Source organism: Nyctereutes procyonoides, unplaced genomic scaffold (genome assembly GCF_905146905.1).
Source record: "Nyctereutes procyonoides isolate TBG_1078 unplaced genomic scaffold, NYPRO_anot_genome, whole genome shotgun sequence".
Lineage (NCBI taxonomy): Eukaryota > Metazoa > Chordata > Mammalia > Carnivora > Canidae > Nyctereutes > Nyctereutes procyonoides.
In genome coordinates, this window is record NW_026575120.1 from 8,203,585 (window position 1) to 8,229,648 (window position 26,064).

Consider the following 26,064-nt stretch of genomic DNA (forward strand, 5'->3'; position numbering starts at 1 on the left):
ATATGGCATCTTTTCTTAGTTGTCAGTTTGAAATCTTTCACCAAAGGCTTATTATAGTGCAGCTTCTGTAGAAATTTTTCTTTGCTTTCTGTGTAGTCTTTGGCTTGTCTTTTCTCTCGGGGTTGTGAATAATTTATTGGTGAGAAGGCAGGCAGAGAAGTAGGAGTATTCCGTGACTTAGTAATTTCATATCTAGGAATCTATTCTAAAGAAATAATAATATGAATTCCTAAAAATAGAGTATTCATTGACCATTATTTGTGATAAAATGTATAAGCAACCTGTCATCAATAGGGAATAGTTAGATAAATTATGGTAGATAAAGAAAATGGAATTCTACATAGTCTTTAAAAAATCAGTTCAAGAGATCCCTGGGAGGCGCAGCAGTTTGGCGCCTGCCTTTGGCCCAGGGCACGATCCTGGAGACCCGGGATCGAATCCCACATCAGGCTCCCAGTTCATGGAGCCTGCTTCTCCCTCTGCCTGTGTCTCTGCCTCTCTCTCTCTCTGTGACTATCATAAATAAATAAAAAATAATAATAATAATAAAAATAAAATGTTTAAAAAAAAATCAGTTCAAGAAGTAGTTTTGGGTATTACTTATTCCATCCTGTCAACAGGAATGTTTTGATTACAACTATTGAGAAACCCAAGTCAAACTGGCTTTAGTGAAAAAAGTTTAGTTTTTTAGCCTATTTAATTGATATACCGTGAGATATAGTGGCCTACAAGCAAGTTCAGTCAGGGCCCTATGCTTGACCCTCTCTGCCATGAAGAGGCATGAAAGTACTTTACCTTCAGGGTGATTTCTTGTAGAGTTTTAAGATGGCCATGTGCATCCACCATGGTAATATATTTCTTCCTTCATATCTAGCTGCAGCAAAAGCATCCCCTCCCCTCCCATACCACAGGAAGAGAATCTTGAGGACCACTTTGGATCTAATAGTTATGGACAAGGGATAGAGGCCAAAAAACTGAGACCTAGGTTATAGTTTCTGCCCCGGAGTCAGTTGTGTGGCAGATGGAATGGGATTTCCTCACTGACCTTAAAACAGTTGGGTTTTATTCTTGGTACTGGTGATGAGGTCATTCCCATCGAAAAAGCTTTGCTGTTATACTAAGGGTGTGGGGAGGGCTAAATGGATTTTTTACCTTCTTTCCTAGTATTAAGGCAATCAGCCTATTTTTGCTCCTCTCATTCTTGATTTTACTAAAACAATGAGAATTTGTTTATCCTCAGGATCCCAAATTGGAAAAATAAAATCACGGTTGATTTCATTATTTACAGAGGCTCTTTTACTCTCAGATTGCAAGAGGTAGACTGGAGGGAGGGAGGAATATAGGGAGTCAGGAAAGGAGTGAGGGAAGGAAGGAAGGGTGGGAGAGAGAGAGAGAGATGCTTGTTGAGAAACAAACTATAGAATCTTAACTCTCCCTTCACATACCTGACTTCAATTCCATTCTTTTCCCTGTAAGGGGGCCCTGTTAACTGATATGTATCCTCCTCTATTGTTCTTTGCATTTATATATACACAAAATTTCATTTTGTATTTTAAAATTTAAAAGGTAACTACTATTGACACTTAGTTTTTCCTATTTCACTTAGCACAAGTTGTAGAACTTGTCATCTGAATACATGTAGTTCTATTTTATTTTCTTACTAACTGCTTATTATGCCATTATGGTTATGTCATTGTTTATTTAACTATTAATTTACCCTACTAATTGCTTCTAGTATTTTTGCTCTTACAGGTAGATAAAATGAGCATCCTTTGCATACATCTTGGTGCATGTGTGCATGTATTTCCATAGGATAGATACCATTGCTGACTTGAAGGATTTGCAGTTTAAAATGTTGATAACTTCCATGAAATGTCTTTGAAAATAGTAAGCCCATTTTCTGTTCTCTTGCAAATATATTATATATGATTAATTTTTAAAATTTTTTGCTGATAATGGTACATCAGAATTATAGACAGTTTTGTTGGCCTTATTATTGAATACTTTGTTCTTTCTAAAAGATGAGACATGAAAAAAAAAAGATGAGACATGCCTTTTTTATCATATGTCAAATTTCTGTATTTACATGGATCTGTTTCTGGACATGACATATTTCATTCCATTGATTTATATCTCTTTGTATACCAATTCCATGCACTTTTAATTACTGTTCTTTTATACCATTTCATATTTAGAGTGAGCTTCCCCTTATTGGTTGTATTTTTCAAAAAAAAATTTACTACTCTTGAGGATTTTCTCTTCCTAGAGAACTCCAATGTAAACTTGTATGATTTGATGAAAATCCTGCTGACATTTTTTCTTGGTATTGCTTCTTGGGTGTATTGATGTAATTAATATAATTTTAAGACTAACCATCCAGGTACTCAGTGTGTTGTATCTAGCCTTTTTTGGACATCTTAGTAAACTTTTCTAGTTGTCTTTAAAATGGGTCTCATATATTTTATGTTAAGTTTTTTCCTGGTAGGTTGTCATTTTTGCTGTTACTGAGTTCAGGTATAAATTATATTTTCTAGTTGGTTCTTGCTCGTATATAAAAAAGTAATTTGGGTATGCTTATTGGTCTTAATATTTATCTGGTCATTCAGAGTATTTATTCCTTTTATTTATATTTATTTATTTCTTTCTTTCTTTATTTTTAAATATTTTATTTATTTACTAGTGAGAGGCACAGAGAGAGAGAGAGAGAGAGAGAGAGAGAGAGAGAGAGGGAGTGCGCACAGCAGAGACACAGGCAGAGGGAGAGGCAGGCCCCACGCAGGGAGTGATCCCAGGTCTCCAGGATCATGCCTTGGGCTGAAGGCGGCGCTAAACCGCTGAGCCACCCGGGCTGCCCTATTTATTCCTTTTAATCAAATAGGTTAAATACCTGCCCCCGAGATACTGGGGAAAATTATTTATTTTAGGAGACTTTAATTGCCTTTTTTTTTTTTTTTTTAAGTAGGCTCCATGTCTAACATGGGGCTCGAACTCACAACCCCGTGATCAAGAGTTGTATACTCTATTGACTGAGCCAGCCACATGCCCAGAGACTTTAGCTTTTTGGTAAAAGTTAACCTTATCTCTTGTAAAAGCTGGTTAGTAATAGTAGTCTGCCTCTTTTAAAGGTGATTTTCTTTTTTTGAAAAAATGCTTAATATTATGAGAGAGTTAAGAAAGAGGATGGTTTTTGAATGATTTCTTCATGGGAAAATAAGTAATTAGAGTAATTTCACATTCTCCCAAAAATAAGTGAAACCAGTGACCTTCTCTCCTGAGCCTATTTCAAACCTTTGTTTCTTTCTGACTTTCATGTTCTTATCTTTGTATTTTATGATCTCTTCCATCTTTAGTCTGATAGGCTAGTTTTTCGGAGAAGGGCAGAGAGCTACCATCTCTTCAGGCTCTTTGAAGCCGAGAAGATAGTGGGATGGGATCTTCCTAATCTGTAGTAGCAATAATAGAAGCCATTGGAAAAAAATAACAAAGCTTTGTTACTTCTCCTAGAAATTTTGACATACAGCATGAGACATGACCTACTGGTACCTTATACACTTTTGCTCTTCATGGGTGGCTCAGTCAGTTAAGCATCCAGCTCTTGGTTTTGGCTCAGGTCCTAATCTCATGGGTAGTAAGATTAAGCCCCACGTTGGGTTCTGTGCTTAACAGGGAGTCACCTTGAAGATTCTCTCCCTCTGCCCTTCCCCCCATCTCTCATAAACAAACAAACAAACAAGTAAATAAATATTTTAAAAAATGAAGGCACTGAAGTACTGTAGAAAGACAATTCGACCGGAAGATAACTTTTGCCTTCTAGGAGTTGTATAATCACAAACTTTGCTGATTTTTCCTTTTATTCATTTTGTGTAAACTCACCCTGTCTTAAGAGGTAAAGTTTTTTTTTTTTTTTTTAATTTTTATTTATTTATGATAGTCACACAGTGAGAGAGAGAGAGAGGCAGAGACACAGGCAGAGGGAGAAGCAGGCTCCATGCACCGGGAGCCTGACGTGGGATTCGATCCTGGGTCTCCAGGATCGCGCCCTGGGCCAAAGGCAAGCGCCAAACCGCTGCGCCACCCAGGGATCCCCAAGAGGTAAAGTTTTAATGAAAGATTTGCAATGGATAAACTTAGGTTGCTTTCAGAATTGTATATTAATTTCCCAATTCCTTTCTTACCCAGTCTCCATTTTTTTTCTCATTCTTCCTCCCACACTTACTGGTCTTGTAAAATTTATGCATTTTGACAGGCCCTGGGTGACTCAGGTAAGCATCTGACTTGATTTTGGCTCAGGTCATGATCTCGGGGTTGTGGGGTCCAGCCCCATATTGGGCTCTACCAAAGTAGGTTTGGAGCCTACTTGGGATTCTCTCTCTCTCTTTCTCCCCTTCTCCCTCTCCAAAAAAGAAAAAAAGAAAAGAAAAGAAAAAAAAATTATGCATTTTTCCTTCTGTGAGGCAGTGCTACATTTCAACCCAGTGCAGAGCTTTGTGTCCTAAAGTTAAATATTACTCTCATTTAGTTGTTATGAGTGTCTGTCAAATTGCTGTTTGTTGGTAATTTTGATTCTTACTCTTGATTTTATTTTATTTTATTTTTTTTTTAAATTTTTATTTTTTTTTTTAATTTTTATTTATTTATGATAGTCACAGAGAGAGAGAGAGAGGCAGAGACGCAGGCAGAGGGAGAAGCAGGCTCCATGCACCGGAAGCCCGATGTGGGATTCGATCCCGGGTTTCCAGGATCGCGCCCTGGGCCAAAGGCAGGCGCCAAACCGCTGCGCCACCCAGGGATCCCGATTCTTACTCTTGATTTTAAAAGGTTTTGAAACCCTATATATGAAGTTATGAAGCTTTTGTTATTGTATACTTTGTGTGGCGATTTTATCTTTATAGTTTATTTTTATTTAAGATAAGGGATTAAATAAAAAAGATAAGGGATTAAATAAAAGGATTAATGACATAAATTTATTTTCAGTTATATTTGTGTGTTATAACTCAGGCACAGAAAACTTCTTTCAAACAGGCTTAAAAAATAAGGAAATTTATTAGTAAATTGTAACTTGAAGGCTGAGCAAGGCTGACTAGTAGACTGGTTTTGTCCATTGACTATGGCTCCATTCCCATCTTTGCCTTCTGTGTATTGGCTTTGTTTTTAAGTTGGCTTTCTCCTCAAGCTGACTTCCATTATAGTGGCAAAATGGGTGTAGAAGGCCCAGGCTTCTCAAATAGAGGGCATCTCTTCAGGTTGCTTTCTTACCAGTGCAAGACAGTATTATTTTCAGGAACCCTCCTTTTGTGTCTCATGGGACAAATTAAGTTGTGTATTTTAGGGGCAACTGGCTGGCTGAGTCAGAAGAGTGTGCAACTCTTGTTCTTAGGGTTGTGAGTTTAGGTCCCACATTGGGTGTGTAGATTACTTAAAAAAATTGTATATTGGGCAGCCCTGGTGGCTCAGTGGTTTAGTGCCGCCTTCAGCTCAGGGTGTGATCCTGGAGTCCCAGGATGGAGTCCCACGTCGGGCTCCCTGCATGGAGCCTGCTTCTCCCTCTGCCTGTGTCTCTGCCTCTCTCTCTCCCCCCCCCCGTGTCTCTCATGAATAAATAAATAAAATCTTAAAAAGTTGTGTATTTTATTCTTAAACCAAATTTCGGGGAATGCCTTGAGATTAACCTGAGTTTCTGAATCATCATTGTGGCAAAAGGAATGGGATTACTTTTAGATCACTTAGGTTTACCGTGGGAGCTGGGAGTGAGGGCTGCTTTCCTGAAGAATGCTGCCTTTGTGGGTAAATAACTGGTCTGTTCTAAATTAAATTTATGGTACCATAAAAAAAGGGTGTAGGGTGAAATAGATGGTGGGTAGGCAACCATCAATGTATACTTGATAATGAGTTCTGTAAAATTTCATCTCAGATCATGTGAAGTAACAGTAATAAATATAAAAGGAAAAATAGGCAGCCTAAGCAAGTTTTAAATTGACTTACTTGAAAACTTTCTCTGCAGTTTCCTAGTTTATAATGGTTGATTTCAGCTGACTGGCTGTAGCTACTTACGGAACAGTGGGAATTCATTAAAAATAATGAATTATTCAGTTTGATAGTGAAATTCAGTTATAAAGCACTTCACTGAGCTATGGATTCAGTTCAGGTCAAGTTGTGTTCCTGGTTTATGGGCAGTGCGGCTTCTCACAATGACACAGCATACAGAGAAGCTTTTATCTTTTTCCCCTGTTGCTAGCATTTTAATGGCATTTTATTATATTTATTTGGTTTCATTTATACTTTATTTCAATTGACTCTATTAATACAAATTTTTATTTATACTTTATTAATATCAATCATATGTAATATTTGACAATTATGAAAATTTGGTAGATATCTATAATAAAGGAATAAGCCTCTAAAAAAAAATCATCCTATTACTTTAAAAAGTTGAAGTGACTTACTATAGCCAAACCAAATAGATGGCTTTATTTAGTTTTTCTAGTTTGCTTACCTGTGTTATTTGGGAGGAAATTAAGATTACCAGAAACCTAGCAATAGATTAATGAAAGTCTTGACAGCCTCTTTAATTAGGGATTTAATGAGGGCTTTGTCATGGATTCTTTGATTTTTCTTTTTCTCTATCCTCCTATTCCTATTAGTACATTGAAAAGTAGAAAGAAAAAAAAGTAGAAAGAATTCTCAAAAACAATACAGAAGAATACCTTATAAATTATATCTTCTACAATAAATTAATGATTGGGTATATTTGTAGATGTGTGTGTGTGTATAAACCAGTTGCTAGTAAAAAAATGAAGTGGTTGCTAGTATATTGGTAAGTATAGATAAACTCAAAAAGTGAGATTACATTTTCAGAAAATATGTAGTATAATAAATTAAAAGAAATCAAGCCCAGAATTTTAAAAATTACAGTTGGTATACTGTAAATGTATTTTCTTTTTTAAAATGATTTTCATAATAAGAGTTTGTTTTTCCTAGCTTACTTCATACATATAACATAGAAAATACTTTGTAATTGTTTATAAAATCAGTAAGACTTCCCATCAGCAGTCGGCTATTAGTTAAATTTCAGAGGAGTCAAAAATTATATGTGGATTTTTGACTGTGTGGTGGGTTGGTGCTCATAACCCCCATTTTGTTCCAGAGTCAAATGTATATATGTTTGAAATATTCACCATGATAAGTTAGATATCATCTGTTGCCATACAAAGTTGTTGTAATTAACTATATTCCCTGTGCTGTACTTTTCATCCTTATCACTTATTTTATAACTGAAGTTTGTACCTCTTAATCCCCATTATCTGTTTCAGCTGATCCTGAACCCCCTCCATTCTGGCAACCACCATTTTGTTTTTTGTATTTATGAGTCTTGCTTCAGTTTTGTTTGTTCATTTGTTTCTCAGATTCCACATATAAGTCAAATCATATGGGATTTGTCTTTTTCTGGCTTATTTCACTTAGCAAAATATCTTCCACAGCTATCCATATTGTTGCAAATGGCAAGATTTCATTCTTTTTCTTTATGGCTGGTAGTATTCTATTGTATATTATATCTTCTTTATCTGTTCACCCATAGGTGGACGTTTATTTTTTTTATTTTTATTTTTTTTTTAGGTGGACGTTTAGATTGCTTCCCTATTTTGTCTATTGTATATAACACTGCAATAAGCATAGGGGTACATCCTTTTTAATTAGTGTTTTCATTTCTTTGGGTAAGTACCCAGCAGTGAAATTAATGGATTGTTTGGTATTCCTATTTTTAATTTTTTGAGGAACTCTGTACTGTTTTCCATAGTGGCTATACCAGTTTACATTCCCACCAACCATGTACAAGGGTTCCGTTTTCTTCATATCCTCACTAACATTTGTTTTTCCTTGTCTTTTTGATAATAGCCATTCTGACATATGTAAGGTGATATTTTATTGTGGTTTTGATTTGCATTTCCCAGATGATTAGTGATGTTGAGCATCTTTTCATGTGTCTATTGGTCATTTGTATGTCTTCTTTGGAAAATTGTCAGTTGAGATCCTCTGCCCATTTTTTAATCAGATTGTTTTTTTGATGTTGAATCGTATGATTTCTTTATATGTTTTGAATATTAACCTTTTATTGGATATATTATTTGCAAATATCTTGTTCTGTTCAGTAGATTGCCTTTTTGTTTTATTGGTGGTTTCCTCTACTGTGCAAAAGCTTTTTAGTTTGATGCAATCCTGTTTGTTTTTTGTTTTGATTTTTGCTTTTGTTGCCCTTGCCTGGTAAGTCAGATCCCAAAAATATTGCTAAGACTGATGTCCAAGAGTTAACTGTTTTCTTTTAGAAGCTTCGTGCAAATCCAGAATTTTTAAAGTTCATTGTATTGTTGATTAAATTTGAAAGATTTTTTGACTGGAAGCTGCCTCTCAATAAAAAGAACATAACTATGTAGGTGAAACCCACAGAGTCTAACCAAAATTAGGGCATTGATAACCAAACTGAATTGCTGAAGCATTTAAGCTGCTTTGGTTTTATAAGCTGTATTAGGTTATTTGAAAACACTTATTAATTCCGTCTTATAAGTCATCGACACTTTCTTTTTTAATTCATTCTTCTTATTTTCTACATACACAGAAAGTTAGATGAATATCTATCTATTACTGTTGTAATTTAGATTGTATTTGGAAACCTCCTAAATATAGTTTGTACAGTATAGTTACAGAGAAAAAAAATGTATTCATGTTGAAATTCAGTACTCCTTGGGTCAGGTCTGATAGGTAAGAATGAAGTCTTGATTAAATGAATCCATTTTCTATTTGAATTTATCATTTAAAAGAATATTTTACTGATGAAGCACTTCTGTGCTTAATTGGTTTTTGATAAATGTATATACTTGTCTAAATAGTATGAATGTGGTATCTCTTCTTGATTCCTCTCATCACACTAAAGGGAATGAGGTATAATGGCAGTAAAAGACCTATTATAATTTCTATTGTAACTAAGCTCAGAGGGTTCACCACTTGGATGCATTGATTTGAACACAACCCAGGGGCTCCTGGGTAGCTCAGTTGGTTAAGGGTCTGACTCTTTTTTTTTTTTTTTTTTTTTTAAGATTTTATTTACTGATTCATGAGACAGAGAGAGGCAGAGACACAGGCAGAGGGAAAAGCTCCCCTGTAGGGAGCCTGATGTGGGACTCCATTCAAGGACCCCAAGATCATGACCTGAGCCAAAGGCAGATGCTCAACTACTGAGCCACCCAGGTGTCCTCTGACTCTTGATTTTGGCATCATCAGGTCATGATCTCAGAGTTCCGGGATTGAACCCCGAGTTGGGTTCCATGCTCAGAAGGGAGTCTGCTGGAGGATTCTCTCTCCCTCTGTTCCTTCCCCTCCCCCTGCTCATGCTCTCTCTCTCAAATAATTACATACATCTTAAAAAAAAAAACTTGAACATAACACAAGGAAGTATTGAAAGAGCTTTTTATTACCTCTTACAAGTAAGGACACAGGGAGATAGCTCTCAAAGCACTGTTTCCCTATGGGATTGGTTCAGAAAGCTTTTGTTCAGCGTATTAGGGGTGGAGGCATGCAGCTTGTGTATACATTAAGGAACTTAAACATATTCTGTTACCTTGGCACTTCAGTTCATTTGTGTCAGCATGCTAGTGCATACATTGTATGTTCAAAAAATGGCAGAAAACTGGCTCACATAAGAAGCTCTTAGGTGAAACACCTAGCAAGGGGCTATCAGGTGAAACAGTCTAGTGAGGTATCTCCTTGGTCAAACTGCTGGTTCTGTAAAACAAAACATTCCTTCTCTGCTTTTGTCCTTTCCCCTTCTCCCTTCTGCTGATAGCATTCAGATCTCTGATTTGAGTAACTTTCTGTTGCATCCTAGTTAACACGGTCAGTATACCCAACTTATGTATAACTGTAGATTGAAAGATGTGACATCCTGTTTATATTAAGGCCGTGGTCAGTAAGGCAAGTAATATATATAATAATAATGTAATATAATAAGGCAAGTAATATAATAGGAATTTAATCTCATTTTACAAATGAGAAAATAAAAGTGACTTGTCCAAGGTCACATGGATATTACATAGCAAAGTGTCCTAGTGTAAGTTTCCAAACTATTAAAGACTAATTCTTATACAAATACAGAATGAACATATGTGACATTATTCAGTTCATTAATGAGGGAACCAGCAGGAGATAAAATTGATTCAAAGAGGAACAAAGATTATAGAGTGTATTAGGGTTCTCCAGGAAAACATAACCAGTAGAATATATATAGAAATATAGAAAGAGATTTAGTATGAGGGATTGGCTCATGCAATTATGGAGGCTGAGTAGTTCCACAGTTTGCTGTTCCAAGCTGGAGGTCCAGGAAAACCAGTGGTGTAATTCCACTCCAAACCTGAAAGCCTAAGAACCGGAGGAGTCAGTGGTCTAATTCCCCCTCATAGTCTGAAGGTCTAAGAACTGAGGAGTGCTGATGTGGGAGGTCAAGGGAAGATGGATGTCTCAGCTCAAATGGAGAGCCAGCTAGCCCTCCCTCTGCCTTTTTGTTTTTGAGACTCAACAGATTGAATGATGCCCATCCTTACTGGTGAGGGCAGTCTTCTTTACAAAGTCTGCCTATTCAAATGCTAATTTCCTCTGGAAACACCCTCCCAGACACACCTAGAAATTATGTTTAACCAGCTCTGGGCAGGTAACCCCTTACCTGAGTTAAGTGGACACATAAAATTGACCATTACATATACACATTGGAAAAGAATTTTGGAATAAAATTGCTGGGTCAGATACAATGTTGTCCCTACAGAGTAATAAAAACCATAGCCTTTGAGATTATCCTTATTACTGGACAGAATTCAGTTGCATCTTTACTAGACAAAAATTTACAAGTTAACAAATAACTTCACAGAGTCTCAGTTTTTTTTTTTTTTTTTTAAGATTCATCTACTTATGATAGACATAGAGAGAGAGAGAGCGAGAGAGAGAGAGAGAGAGGCAGAGACACAGGAGGAGGGAGAAACAGGCTCCATGCCGGGACTCCAGGATCGCGCCCTGGGCCAAAGGTAGGCGCTAAACTGCTGAGCATCCAGGGATCCCTGAGTCTCAGTTTTTATTAGTAGTAAATATCAAGTCATACAAAGGTATAAAGGGATTGTGCTCCTATATGACATAGAAAGGATATACTGCCTTCCCTTTGTCTTTTAACTTTTGGATAATTTTTATTGACACAAAGCAACATGGGAGCCTAAATCCATATTTCTTTCCATTCTACTTCCCTGCCTCTTCGTAGTACAATTTTTAATACTAGAGTAGTCTCCTAACTTTGGCAAAATTAGCTAGTCTTTGTTATTAGTTTTCCTTTTTGATACACTTTTCTTTGTTATATAGTGATAGTGATGGAATTTTCTTCCTCAGAGAAATATTGTGAAACTCAATGGATATTTGTAAAATTTGCGTAAATGCCCAAAGTGAGAAATTGAAATTGTAGCTTATGTAGTATGACAACTTGTTTATGACCTTTTTTTTTTTTTTTTAAGATTTATTTATTTATTCATGATAGACACAGGGAGAGAGGCAGAGACACAGGCAGAGGGAGAAGCAGGCTCCATGCCGGGAGCCTGATGTGGGACTCGATCCCAGGACTCCAGGACCGCACCCTGGGCTAAAGGCAGGCACCCAAACTGCTGAGCTACCCAGGGATCCCGTTTATGACCTTTTTAAAGCAAATTTCAGAGTCATTGTAAACATTCTTGATTTTTGATTAAATAATTACAGTTTATAAAACTATTTTATCTGATAAGCCTTTATATATTTTGAACAAAATAGAACCATTTTAGGTAGTAGGTAATAATTAGTTCGTTCACATTAAACAAGAAAATTGCTTAACAGTTAAACGTTGAACTATTTACTAATTTTTTGCTGGACTTGAAATGGTTATCTGTGGTGTCATTTAACTTAATAATGTTGTTTGTTTTTTTAAATGCTTTTAAAGAAGGTTGGGATACTTTATTCAGTTTAGCCCTTTTAGCAATTAGGCAAGTCTGTTACCATGGTAACAGTAGGTATTAATTTTCTTACCTTAAAGATTTTTTTTTTAAGATCTATTTATTTTAGAGAGGACTCATATAAGGAAAGGGGTAGAAGGCAGAGGGAGAGAATCTCAAGCGGACTCTTTTTTTAAATTAATTAATTAATTAATTAATTAATTAATTAATGATAGTCACAGAGAGAGAGAGAGAGAGGCAGAGACACAGGCAGAGGGAGAAGCAGGCTCCATGCACCGGGAGCCTGATGTGGGATTCGTTCCCGGGTCTCCAGGATCGTGCCCTGGGCCAAAGGCAGGCGCCAAACCGCTGCGCCACCCAGGGATCCCTCAAGCGGACTCTTTGGGTGGGGAGCCTAATGTAGGATCCTAGGAACCATGAGATCCTTACCTGAGTGGAAACCCAACAGTTGGAGGCTTAGCCTATTGAGCCACCCAGGCATTCCAGCATTAGTTAAAGGTTTTAGGAACAAATACCTCTGAGCTTCTCCACTGATATCCAACTTCCTATGAAACAGGAGTTAGTTTGTCCATTCTCCAGAAGATAGTTCCATTCCAAGTGGAAAAATGTCCTTTGAGGTGAATTTCTACTCTGACAGAGTGAAGTAGAGTATGATTTAAAAGCTAGGGGATTAAAAAGCTCTCCCTTCTCTGTTTTTTTTTTTTTTTAAAGGTTTTATTTATTTATTCATGAGAGACACAGAGAGAGAGGCAGAGGCATAGGCAGAGGGAGAAGCAGGCTCCACACAGGGAGCCCGATATGGGACTTGATCCCAGGACCCTGGGATCATGCCCAGAGCCAAAGGCAGGTGCTCAACCACTGAGCCACCCAGGCATCCCTCTCTTCTCTGTTAATATAGGATACAATTGGTCTTAATTTTCCTATATTTGGTCTAACTTAAATCTTGAATCTTTTTTTTTTAATTTTTTTTTTTAAATTTATTTATGATAGTCACACAGAGAGAGAGGCAGAGAGGCAGAGACACAGGCAGAGGGAGAAGCAGGCTCCATGCACCGGGAGCCCGACGTGGGACTCGATCCCGGGTCTCCAGGATCGCGCCCTGGGCCAAAGGCAGGCGCCAAACTGCTGCGCCACCCAGGGATCCCTTAAATCTTGAATCTTACTGGTCTACTTCTATTGCCATGAACTAAAAGGCACTAAAAGTGCCCTCAGTACCTCAGTAGAAAGCTTTTCTGCTATTTAATTGATGTCAAATACAATAATTTAAGATAAATTTTTTTCAAAACATAATTCCTAACTTTAGGAGATAATCTCTTAACACTTAATTGGCTAATATTATTAACCCTGTGTAGTAAGCCTACTCATTCAAGTATCATAAAGTCCATTTTGCAAGTAATATATCAGAAGGGTTTTACTAAGAAGTTGTATTCTTATTAGATATTTTATCAATGTATTATGGTGATTAAAAAATAGCAGTAGTTATTAATACAAGTAGCATTGGACATTTCCCAGTCTTAGACCATGTATGTCCTGTAGCAGGATTTGACAAACCTGGGGTGGGTCACATTTGACTTGCTGCTTGACTATGAGCCTAAATGGTTTTTACATTTTTAAGAGGCTGAGAAAAAAAATCAAAAGAATAATATTTTATGGAATTTGTATAAATCTAGATTTCGTTGTCTATAAAGTCTTATTGGAACATAGACATCCTTATTTAAGTGTTATTTTGTGGCATTTGTACCACAATGTCTGACTTAGTTGCAACAGAGACAATCAGCCATGAAGCCTAGAATATTTTCTGTCTGACACTTTAGAGAAAAAGTTTGCTAACTTTTGTTCTAAAGTAAAAAAAAAAGTAGCCTGGGTCATTCATTAAAAAAAAAAACTCAAAATAGCCTTTACCTCTTTTTTTTGGCATACTTCCCACCCTTCCCCAATTGCTAAAAGTAACACATGTTCTTTTTTTTTTTAATATTTTATTTATTTATTCATGAGAGACAGAGGGAGAGAGGCAGAGACACAGGCAGAAGGAGAAGCAGGCTCCATGCAGGGGGCCCGACGTGGGACTCAATCCCAGGTCTCCAGGATCAGGCCCTGGGCCAAAGGCGGCACTAAACCGCTGAGCCACCAGGGGTGCCCAGTAACACATGTTCTTATGGAAAATTTGGAACAAACAGAAAGTATAAAGAAGAAAATTAAAAACCATTTGCAGTTGTGGGATAACCACTAATATTTTGGTATATATTTTTCTAGACCTTTAAAAATATAGAATATGTATATGTACATATGTCTATGTATATATGTGTATATATGTATATATCTACATGTGTACATATGCCTACTTAGGATATGTGTGTGTGTATATATATATATATATATATACACACACACAAATATATACGTATTTACTGTGTAAAATTAGAGTCTAACTTTTTCACTTGATGAAGTAGAAGAACATATATATATAAATATTTTTATTTTTTTATTCATGATAGTCACAGAGAGAGAGAGAGAGAGAGAGAGAGAGAGAGAGAGAGGCAGAGACACAGGCAGAGGGAGAAGCAGGCTCCATGCACCGGGAGCCCGACGTGGGATTCGATCCCGGGTCTCCAGGATCGCGCCCTGGGCCAAAGGCAGGCGCCAAACCACTGCGCCACCCAGGGATCCCCTAAATATTTTTTTTTTTAAGATTTTATTTATTTACTCACAAGAGACACAGAGAGATAGGCAGAGGGAGAAGCAGGCTCCATGTAGGAAGCCTGATGCGGGACTTGATCCCGGATTCCGGGATCAGGATCTGAGCCGAATGTAGACGCTCAATTGCTAAGCCATCCAGGAGTCCCAGAAGAATATATTTTTAATGGCTACATAGTGCGCTGTTTTATGGATGTACCATAATTTATTATTTAACTATTTTACCATTGTTAGACATGTAGTCTGTTTTCAACTCTATCATTATAAATATTGTATATTACATTACATGTCTTAAATACTATTATATATAACAAGAATGACTATCCTTGTATTTAAATCTTTTTGAGAAATGGTGGCTTTTTAGCTAAGATTCTTATAAGCAAACTATGTGTAAAGTGATATGAAAACTAGAGAATTAAAAAAAATAGTTTTATTTATTTGAGAGAGAAACAGAGCATAGCAGTGGGAAGGGGCAGAGTGAGAGGGAGAAGCAGACTCCCCGCTGAGCAAGAAGCCTGATGGGGAACTTGATTCCAGGACCCTCAGACCATGACCTGAGCTGAAGGCAGACAGTTAACTGAGCTACCAGACACCCCTAGAGAATTATTTTGAGGGAAATGTTAGTAATGCATGAAAATACTTCCTTGACCTGCCTTGTGAAAAAGATTGCTTATCTTCCACTAGCTTTAACTCTGGTTAAACATAATTTTCACACTAGAACATCAAACCAGTCCTTTTAATAATTTGATAATACATATGGTTGATACTGACAGTAGGTGGACTGGAAAAACTGGGTCAGACCCTACTCTGGCTTCATAGTTTATACTCGTAATTCGCAATTTGGGAAATAAGTTTCTTGTGTGCATGCTCCTAGCATTATTATTGAAGCCGTCGAGAAGAGTGGAGTCATGCTCCAGTCCAGTGTGAGTTGACACAGAAGATTTAGAAATGGGGATAAAATGGAGATGTGCTCCATTCTTAGGGTAATTCACTTGCTGCTGCTCTAATTAACTAGGTATTGTAGCCAACCACCGTGTGTCCTGTGTATGCTTTTTTAAAGGAAATGCCATTTGTCAGCATATTCCTGGTTTTTGGCCATCACTCACTCTATAGTGTTCCTACAAAAATGAATCCAAGTATTTCACTCAAAGAATGATTTGTAAATGAATATTGATTTTAAAAGTTAGTAGAGATACCCACACCAGCTGCTAGTACTGATCTATCTACAGCAGAAGTAAATTAAAAGGTTTACAGGCCAAATTTTGGTCTGTAGAGTGGTCTTGGATATTGCTTTCAAATGGAAGATTGTTTAGTAATGTGCATTTCTTCATCTTCTTTAGAAAAATTGGAAGATTTGGCAGCACTTGATTCATATTGCCTATTGGCAAGGGTTAGCTGGAACAAAGTTAGTGGCTTCCAGTTTGTGCTGTAGCCTAGTGATATGGGTTATAGGGCAAGATTTTGATGGCTGCATATTTTTTTATAGTTTTCAAACATATAAAAGCATTTTATGAAACATTCAAAGATTTATAATAGGTGAAATTATATTTGAACATTATTCTATATGCTGATCCTTTTATAAACTACTTGAGTTAAGTAACTGTTCTAAAGAAAAGATTCACGGCAGTGATTCTCTCAGTTTGGAGGGAGAAAAACACTTTATTTTTAAAGTAAAAAACCTAGTGGAAATAGAAGAAAAGGGAAATCTACGCATGAATGAGGGCAACAATAAGCAGTAAAGGAGAGTAAGAAAGAGTTACATCAAATCAGGTACATACAACATCCAACCTCATTAACTGGGGAAGCCCGGTGGAGAAGGCCAAGGTGGGGTCCTGATTGAGAGGCCTGAGCAAAGCGTCTTCCCCTCAGGTGAGACTTCCAACTGACCATCCCATAGGGAGGTATTTATACATCATTTGATGGGGTGTAAAGTTGAACCTCTGTTTGCCTATGTGCAGTTTGGAGCAAGCGGCATTTCTATGTTATATTTTTACATCTTCAAGGAGCCTGGGCCATATGTGCTTGCCTCTCCTCTCAGATTCCATTCTGGGGTCCAGCCCAGCCTGGAGCCAGAGGGCATGCAAGGCAAAATTTATAGCTCTTGGTGTCTAGCCCAGAAGGGCCAGTTCTGATCTGGAAGCCAGCTAATGTCAAGTAACCAGGCTCCCAAGGTCACTCATGGAGTATCACAAACGACATTCTTTAACCTGGCTGCATACGTGCAGATCAGAGTGGTCGGTTATGCAGTACATATCACAGGAACCTCCATCCACACAACACAGTAACATGTATGGCTATACATAGTAAACATGGTCTGCAGAGTTGTTCTGTCGCTGTATTATGTAGTACTTCCTCCTGAGTTTCCTGTTAAATAATTTACTATCTAATTATTATTTTAATTTTGTATGTATATGTTATTAATAATTGGGAGAGTTATATGTATTTGTGTACATAAAATTCTTGCTCCCTCCCCCCCTCTCATTCTCTCCCCACGTGGGCCTTGCACTTATGACCTTGAGATCAACACCTGAGCTGAGATCAAGAGTTGGATGCTTAAGTGATTGAGCCACTCAGGCACCCCCAAATCCTTTCATTTTTGTCTTAATTTTCACGGTTATTTTCCTGCTAGCAGAAAAGAGCTTGATTGTTAGCTAATTCTTATTGTATGATATTTACTATTTTTTAAATAGAAAACAATGAATTTTGTTAATTTTCTTGTTATTTAATTTATGATTATTTATTTATTATGGCCTTTTGATGTGACAATTTGTCAAGCCCTGATTATGATAGAATTTCATAGTATGTTTGTTTTTAGAATTTAAACTAGTGCTATGTCTAAAAATAATCAGTAATTGAACATAATACAATTCCACTGATTCAATAAGGGAAATAGAGGCCTTTGTAACTTCAGAGGCTCATTTAAAATATTTTTGAGGGCGCCTGGGTGGCTCAGTATCTGAGCATCTGCCTTCAGCTCAGGTTCTGATCCTGGGGTCCTGGGATCGAGTACCGCATTGGGTTCCCTGCGAGGAGCCTGCTTCTCCTTCTGCCTATGTCTCTGCCTTTCTCTGTGTGTCTCTCATGAATAAATAAATAAAAGCTAAACAAACAAACAAACTTTTTTTTTTTAAGAAAGGTTTTTTTTTTTTAATTTTTATTTATTTATTTATGATAGTCACAGAGAGAGAGAGAGGCAGAGACACAGGTAGAGGGAGAAGCAGGCTCCATGCACTGGGAACCCGATGTGGGATTCGATCCCGGGTCTCCAGGATTGCGCCCTGGGCCAAAGGCAGGCGCCAAACCACTGCGCCACCCAGGGATCCCCAAACAAACATTTTTGATTACAAGTATATTTTGCTTACTTAAAAAATTTAAATTATTAAACTAAATGAAAATATTTCAGTACACTGTTTTTGTTCAATCTTTTTCATTAAAAAAGTTCTTTGGGATAAGATTTGTGGTTAAAAAAACAGAATTTAGACAGACTAAAAATTTGACAAAAAAACTTTTCCCAAGAAATTAAGGACTTACAGTATTTCAAGTACTTTATTATTTAAGTATTTTATATTCAAATTTAATTTCTGCAGATACTTTCCTACTGTACTGTCTGATTTATCAATTAAAGCTGTAAAATCATCTGATTTGTGAGTTAAATGTAACAGTAAATATTTAATCAATATAGGCTCTAAAGTAAAAGAATTAATTCAGAATTATATGGCATTTCCATAATTCTTTACAGACTAAATCAAATGAAATAGAGGTATCAAACAAAATACTCTGGTATCTTTTCATAAAATAGTTATTTTACTAAAAAAAAGTTTGAACTTTTGAAATCATCTTTAAGCACAAAGTAAGAACAAAATTATTTTTTTAAAAGATTTTATGTATTAGAGAGAGAGGGAGAGCATGAGAGAGAGCATGAACAGGGGGGGAGGAGCAGAGGGAGAGGGAGAAGCAAACTCCCCGTTGAGCAGAGAGCCCTAGTTTCCTGTCTTAGAGCACTTCCAGAGTATCATCCCCGGCCCCCCTGGGATCATGATCTGAGCCAAAGGCAGACACTTAACCAACTGAATGACCCAGGTGCCCCCAGAACAAAAATCTAAGTGATTGTGATCATCAGATTGAGCTCAAGGAGCTAGTTATAGGATTGCACATTTAATAAAGCCCAAATACATCACTAGTTTGCCAAATTTGCTCCTTTCCTGCTTATTTGGAACATTGTATTTACGTCAGTAAAGCAAAGGAAGTGGAAAAGTTGCCATTTTCAATTATTCTGTTGGAAGATATGTTTAAGATTTGTCAAAGACATAGAAGACAGGACTAATTCAGAGGATTATTTAATGAAAAAATTGTTCATTGCAGATATGAATCCATAAATATTGGTAATGGGCCAGAGAAAGCTATATAGAATCTTTGAAGAAAAATGCTTGAAAGGACATCGTTTGCTTGGCAAAGAAGTTTCAAAACTGAAGTATTCAAAGAGAATATCTTGAAACATACAAGATATTGTGGAAATAGTGGAAGTTTGGGACTGATAATAACAGGAAGGTTTAGGCTTTACATTGAGTTCAATATAAAAAAAACCCTGATATTCTAGGTAATAAGTTGTGTTATTCACAGAGAAACTCCTGTATATTAAAGTTTGCCTGTAGTTTTGAGTTCCACATTAAATGAAGTCATAAAAATGGTGAACCTAATGAAGTCTAAGCTGCTATAGTACCTTCTTTTCAGCTTTAGGTGAATAAATGTGGTTAGCTATTTCAGTAATGAAGTGTATTGACAGTCTAAAGGAAGATTTATAAGCTAAAAGAAAATTTCAGATTATTCCATGTGAATGGTTCTTTGCAGATTTGTTGAAGTATATTTATTGGCTTCAATAAATGGTATCCTTAACTGACATTTTGAGCACCTGAATTAACTTAGAAGTGCAATGATTATGTGGAAAATATATTAACATGTACTGACAAAGTTTATAGATTGAGTAATAATTTAGCTTTGGGAGAGTGAAATTAAAATAGTTTTAGAAGTGACATTTAATTGGTATTATTTGAATTCTAAGGATGAATTAATAATACTTGTAGAGAATATTCAGTGTATGCCGATGACAGAACTTTATCACAGTATATTGAAATACTTGATATAAAAAATTCGCTTGTATTCAAAACTTATTTATAATATCAGAAGGAATTAACATAGTTTTCAGTAGAAGAAAAGGAGAAGCTATTAGATTTAAAGAATTTCAGCATTCTTGAAGTACAATTTAAAGAGGTCAAATTGGGATCCCTGGGTGGCGCAGCGGTTTGGCGCCTGCCTTTGGCCCAGGGCGCGATCCTGGAGACCCGGGATCGAATCCCACGTCAGGCTCCCGGTGCATGGAGCCTGCTTCTCCCTCTGCCTGTGTCTCTGCCTCTCTCTCTCTCTGTGACTATCATAAGTAAATAAAAAAAATAAATAAATAAAGAGGTCAAATTGTTGGAATATTGGTTAACAGTGAAAAAGAAGTTTTCAGCCTTTTAGAGCAAAGCTTTCTCTTTTGCCATTTGCTATCACTTGTGCTAATATAGCTTCACTCTGATGGCTGCTCAGTAATTAAGAAAATATTGTTAAAAGGTTTTACTTATTTATTTTTAAGATTTTATTTATTCATAGAGACGCAGAGAGAGAGAGAGAGAGAGAGAGAGAGAGAGAGAGAGGGGCAGAGGGAGAAGCAGGCACCAGGCAGAGAGCCCAACGTGGGACTCAATCCAGGGTCTCCAGGATCACGCCCTGGGCTGCAGGCGGCGCTAAACCGCTGCGCCACCGGGGCTGCCCTGTTAAAAGGTTTTAATCAGGAGTTGTATGTAGTCATTTTAAGCAGAAAGCCTAATATGGAAAAGTTACGTTTATCTAAATAATTTAGTTTCTTGTTCAAAAAGTTTAATTTTATAATGAAGATATAATGTAATTTTTACAAAATGTCAAATACACACTCTCAGTTCGCCTTCCCATATAAAAATATTTTCATTTTCTGAATGTGCCATCAAGTTGAAAATGTTATGGACTCCTGGTATAGGCTTTGATTTGTAAATGAAGTGGGTATTGAGAATTACCATGTATTTGAGAAAAATCAACAGCTATTAAGCTTACTTAGCTGAATAGTTGACCCTGGGTAAAAAATAATTTCTAAACAAACAAACAAAAAAGAACTAAAAGTCTTTATAAGTATTATCAATGGGCTCAATAGGAAATTGTGTTAAAAAAAAGAACTGAAGAAGGTTGATAGAGGGAGGTGGGTGGGGGATGGGCCAAATGGATGATGGGTTGGGGTTTTTTTTTTTTTTTCTTTTTTGGGTGATGGGAACTAAGGAAGGCACTTGTGATGTTAGCACTGGGTGTTATATGTAAGTGATGAATCACTAAATTCTACTCAAACCAATATTACACTATGTTAACTAACTAGAATTAAAATAAAACTTTGAAAAGAATAAAAATTAAAGAATGGTTGAAAAGGAAAATTGCAGTGTAAGACAGGAATTGAAACATAATTTCTTAAAATACTCAGTGGAATTACTGAGGTAGAACAAATATGGCTCTAAACGACATAGATATTTGTTGAGTGAACTGAACTACTGGTTCTAGGATGCCTACTTGGTCTTTCCTGTCTTAGAGCATTTCCAGAGGAGCTGTACTGCTGAATTTAGTGTGCTGATGGGCTAGGTCTTGAGATTACACTTTGGGAGATCTGTGAATAGAGAATTGCCTCCTAATACTTCAGTGGGAGACTTACAATCTTTGTCCTATTTGCAGCTTCTTGAGGGACCCTAAGAGTAGATCACTGCTGATGGCAAATAGCGTTTTACAGGCAAAGGAAAATAACAGTTCAACTAAAGAAGCCAGCCTCAGTGGAAAAACCAAAGAACACCCAGAATAAGAGAGTTTCATTGAAACAGATATTTGAACTAGATTATAACTTTTACAAAAGAAAGAAATATAATCACATTTAGGGAGACTCAAGTAGAACATAAACTTTCTGGAACTAACAATCAAGATTTAACATTATAAAAACTCAGTAGACAAACCGAAAGAGGATATCACCATTGAGAGCGAAATTAGCATCTTGGAAATCAAGTAGAAGACGTGTCTTAACATACAAAGAACAAAATTAAAGAGATGGCAGTCAGGAAGGAAAAATATAGAGTCTAGAAGAAATCCAGGTAGGAAGAAATTCACCAGCATGGGAATAAATGTTATAGAAGGAAAAAAAGAAGAGATAGTGGCAATTAATAACTAGAAATAGGGAGTTTGCTGCAAGTGTCATAGTTAAGTGCTACAAACTCCATGATTTAACAGTAATTTATTGTTTCATGGTTTTGGAGGCCAGAAGTCCGAAATCAAGTTGTTGAAGTTGTGTCCTTCTGAGGACTGTGGGGGAAGGATCTGTTTCAGACCTTGTCTTCATGGCTTGTAGATGGCTCTTTCTCCATTGTTTCTTCACATTATCTTCCCTGCATGTCTGTCTCTGTGTCCATATTTGCCCTTTTTGTACAGACACCACTTAGTTTGGATTAGAGACTACTGTAATAACCTTGTTTAAATTTGATTACCTCTGTAACAACTCCTTCCAAATAAAGAGCCACAGGCTGAAGCACTGGAGGTTAGGACTTTGACACCTTTTTTTTTTTTTTTTTTTTTTTTTTTTGAGGAGGCATACAATTCAACCCATAATGAGGGGAGATTTTTCTGATCTTAAGAAAAAGACTTGGAAAGGAGTCCTTTCCAAGGATTCACTGATCCCAAGGAGAATAAGTTCACTCTTAGGCTCCTTAAAATATAAAAATCTTTGAAAGTCTTTCAAGCTCCCCAGGTGGGAAATAGATTACTCACAATAGAAAAAGCATCAGAGAAACAATGGGTTTCTTACTTGCAGCATCAAAAGGTAGAAGACAGTAAGAGAATATCTATAGACTTACTGAGGGACTATTATGCTCAACCAACATATCATTCTATTTGAAAAAATACATTTTCACAAATGCAGGGAGTCATTTTATTACCATAATATTCTACCTGACGAAAGTAATTTCAAGAGTTCTCTACACAAACATTTGAGTCAGAACAGGATTCAAAAGGGGTAAGATGAAGGGAAGAGGAAACTATAGTAGACAATATATGCATTTACATGTTTAAATTTATAAATACATTTATATTGAAATGGATGATGGAAATTTATAATATAAATGTTTAGAAAATAGTAAGGATTCATGAAATAGAAGAGCAATACTAAGAAAATGAACAGGCTATTACTTAAAACCTTTTCAACAAAAAACAGTAATTAGAAGGGTGGAGAAGTAAAAACAGAAGGACAGTGGAAATGTGAGGCCTTTGTGGGGAAAGGATATTGTTACATTATTTTGCTGAGATAGTATGGTAATAGGATGGGAAAAAATGGATGCTTTGTCATTGATAATGGGAGAGAAGTATGAATGTTAATTTCAGCCAATTAGGAAAAATGAGAAAAGAGTAAGAAAACTGGATAAAGTAAGATAATACTAATCAAAGTAAGATTGAAGAGAAAACTCATGTTCTTATACTAACTGCAAATGAGATGAATTACCCATTTGAAAGACAGAGATGTTCAATGGGACTATTCAAAACAAAAAATAGAAAAATAAAAAAATAATAAAAATCCCAGGTGTATATTGCTTAGGGACAGCCTTTAAAAAAGTGATGAAGATTGACAAGTAGTAGATAATGGTAGATAGATAGGCAGGATGATTGCAGGAAAGTCCAAACCAAAGCAAATCAAAGTACATTACAGATCTTCCTTGACTAAGGACTTCCCTGATAGATCCACTGGAAGTTGAAAAATATATTTCATACATCTAACCTCCCAAACATCATAGCTCAGCTTAGCGGACCAGAAACATGCTCAGAACAGCTTACATTAGTTTACAGTTGGGCAAAATTCTCTGACAGAAAGACTATCTTATATAAAGTGTTGCATATCTCGTAATTTATTGACAAATTTACTAAAAGTGAAACCAGGACGGACAGTTGCATGATTACAGAATGGTTGTCAGTGTATTGGTTGTTTATCTTTGTGATGGTGTGGCTGACCAGGAGCTGTGGCTCCATGCTGCTGCCCAGCTTCACCACAGAGGATCATATCATGTATCAGTAGCACAAAAAAAGATACAAGTTCAAAATCTGAAGTGTGATTTCTAGTGAATGTGTATTGCTTTTGCACTGTTGTAATGTCAAAAAGTCCTAAGTCAAACCATTGTTAGGTACCATCTGTATTTATTTCAAAGAGGAATTTAAGATCTTTTAATAGTACAAGATGAAGTGTTATGAAATGATAAAAGACTTGAAAAAGATGTGTCAAGGTTATTTATACTCAACAACAACACAGTTAAATATCTAAATAAATTCTATTACTCAATGACTTAGATCCCTTCCGAGAATAACCTTTATCTGATGAGCAATTTAAAATCTTCATGTATCTTCAAGAATTTCCTGGTGAAATTATTCTACAACCTTAATTTTCTTTGTGCTTTTATCTGTCGTGACATCTAAGTAAATTTGACAAAGATGTTAGGTTTGTAAACAAGTTTACTTTCAAATTCTTTGCCTGGAAGCATCTAGACAGAATTTTGTGTGCAAAAGAGAGTTTTACATCTGAAAACTGGGCATTTCAAATTAAAATGATTTTAGTGTTATAGGTGGCTTCAGGGAAGAGTTACTGAAGTTTATTTCCGTTTTGGCAGCATGAATGAATTACTTACAAAATTCCAAGATTTTATAGTTGTTTTTTAGAGTTGTCTATTATTTTCAGAGACCATAATTTTCTGGCAGTTTTGCAAATTATCTACTTGGTGAATAGCAAAAACTTGTTTTCCTTAAATAATTTTTTAAGATTAAGAACAGACCATATAGGGCAGTCTGGGTGGCTCAGCTGTCTAGCGCCACCTTCAGCCCAGGGCCTGATCCCTGCATGGAGCCTGCTTCTCCCTCAGAGCCCCCTCTCTCTCTCTCTCTCTCTCTCTCTCTCTCTCTCTCTCTCATGAATAAATAACTAAAATATTTATTTATTTATTTATTTATTTATTTATTTATTTATTTTTAAATAAATAAAATCTTTAAAAAAACACCATATATAAAAGTACACTTTGTGATCAGCTTTTAACTCTCCTGTTAAGAGTTTTAAATTTGTGACACATATAAATGTATTAACTACTAACATCTGTAGAATGTTTTATAGTGACTAAAACATATATTTTAGGTGTTTTATCTTATTACATATAATATAAATGGTAACACCCAAACTTGAGTTGTCCATTCTGATTAGTGAATCATAGATCTTACCCAACACCAAACTTTGCTAATGATTCAAAGAATGCGAGCAAGCACCAAGTGCAGATGGCATATTCTTTTTTTGGAGGATCCCCAGACTGTCAGACACAGATTCCAAAAATGTCCTTTTCTTTTGCAATAGACATGTTATGGTTTTGGATTAACAGGATAGTTTTGAGCAATGTGTGCAAAAAATTGCACAAAGGAAGTTGTTTTGGTTTTGGAACTTTTTTTAATTACACAGCTTACTCGACTACTCCTCATTTTTCAGCCATAAATTAATAAATCCATAATTCAAGGCTCATTTGTGATGAGCAGTCAAGATAGTTGTTGAGCTATATCTTGCAAACAGCTTTTACTAGATAGGTAGTCTTTAATATTTTTCTGCTAGTAAATACCATTGATAGGTTTACAAGGCTACCATCTGGTTTGAGATTATTAGTGTATTACTGGGATCCGTGGTTGAGGATTTTCATTTCTCCTCCCTAGTAGGGAGAGTGAATTACTAGCCTGTTCTTCACTCTCCAGTGCATTAGAGTGGTAGAGTTGGTTCTATATAGAAAATTTTGCTAGAGCAATCTTTTAAAAATTTCCTTTATAAATTATCAGTATTCTCAGTTTTGGGGGTTTGTGCTTGAGAAAATGAGCAATTAATATGGATACTTGCTGATACTATTTAGTTTCTTCAGGGTTATATTGCTACGTTTCAATAGGGATAACAGGCTACCCCTAAATCATAAATAGTTGCTGTGATTATTTCATGTTAATATGTTTCCTCATAAGAATCTTCAGGTACATATTCAAAACTTCTGCTGGAGTTGGAAAGATTTTAAGAACTTGAAGCTATTTCAGTTTAGTGTGTTAAGTCACACCAGGGTATGGATCCATTTGCCATTAACAAAAAGAGTTTGTCATGGTCTCCTATTCATTGTGTTTTCTATAACCATTCCTTCCATGTGGTTTACATTGAGAAGAGCCCTCAAAGCTAATAACAGATTTTTAAAAAATATTCTCTGTGAAGCACTTCTTACGGAAA

The 26,064-nt window shown here is 36.2% G+C and overlaps 1 protein-coding gene across 3 annotated transcripts in view; it reads left to right on the top strand.

The window, feature by feature from the left end:
* The window catches only part of WRN (WRN RecQ like helicase), a 141,888-nt gene that overhangs the window by 6,185 nt on the left and 109,639 nt on the right, over positions 1-26,064 (top strand). The gene's annotated exons all lie outside the window — the stretch shown is intronic.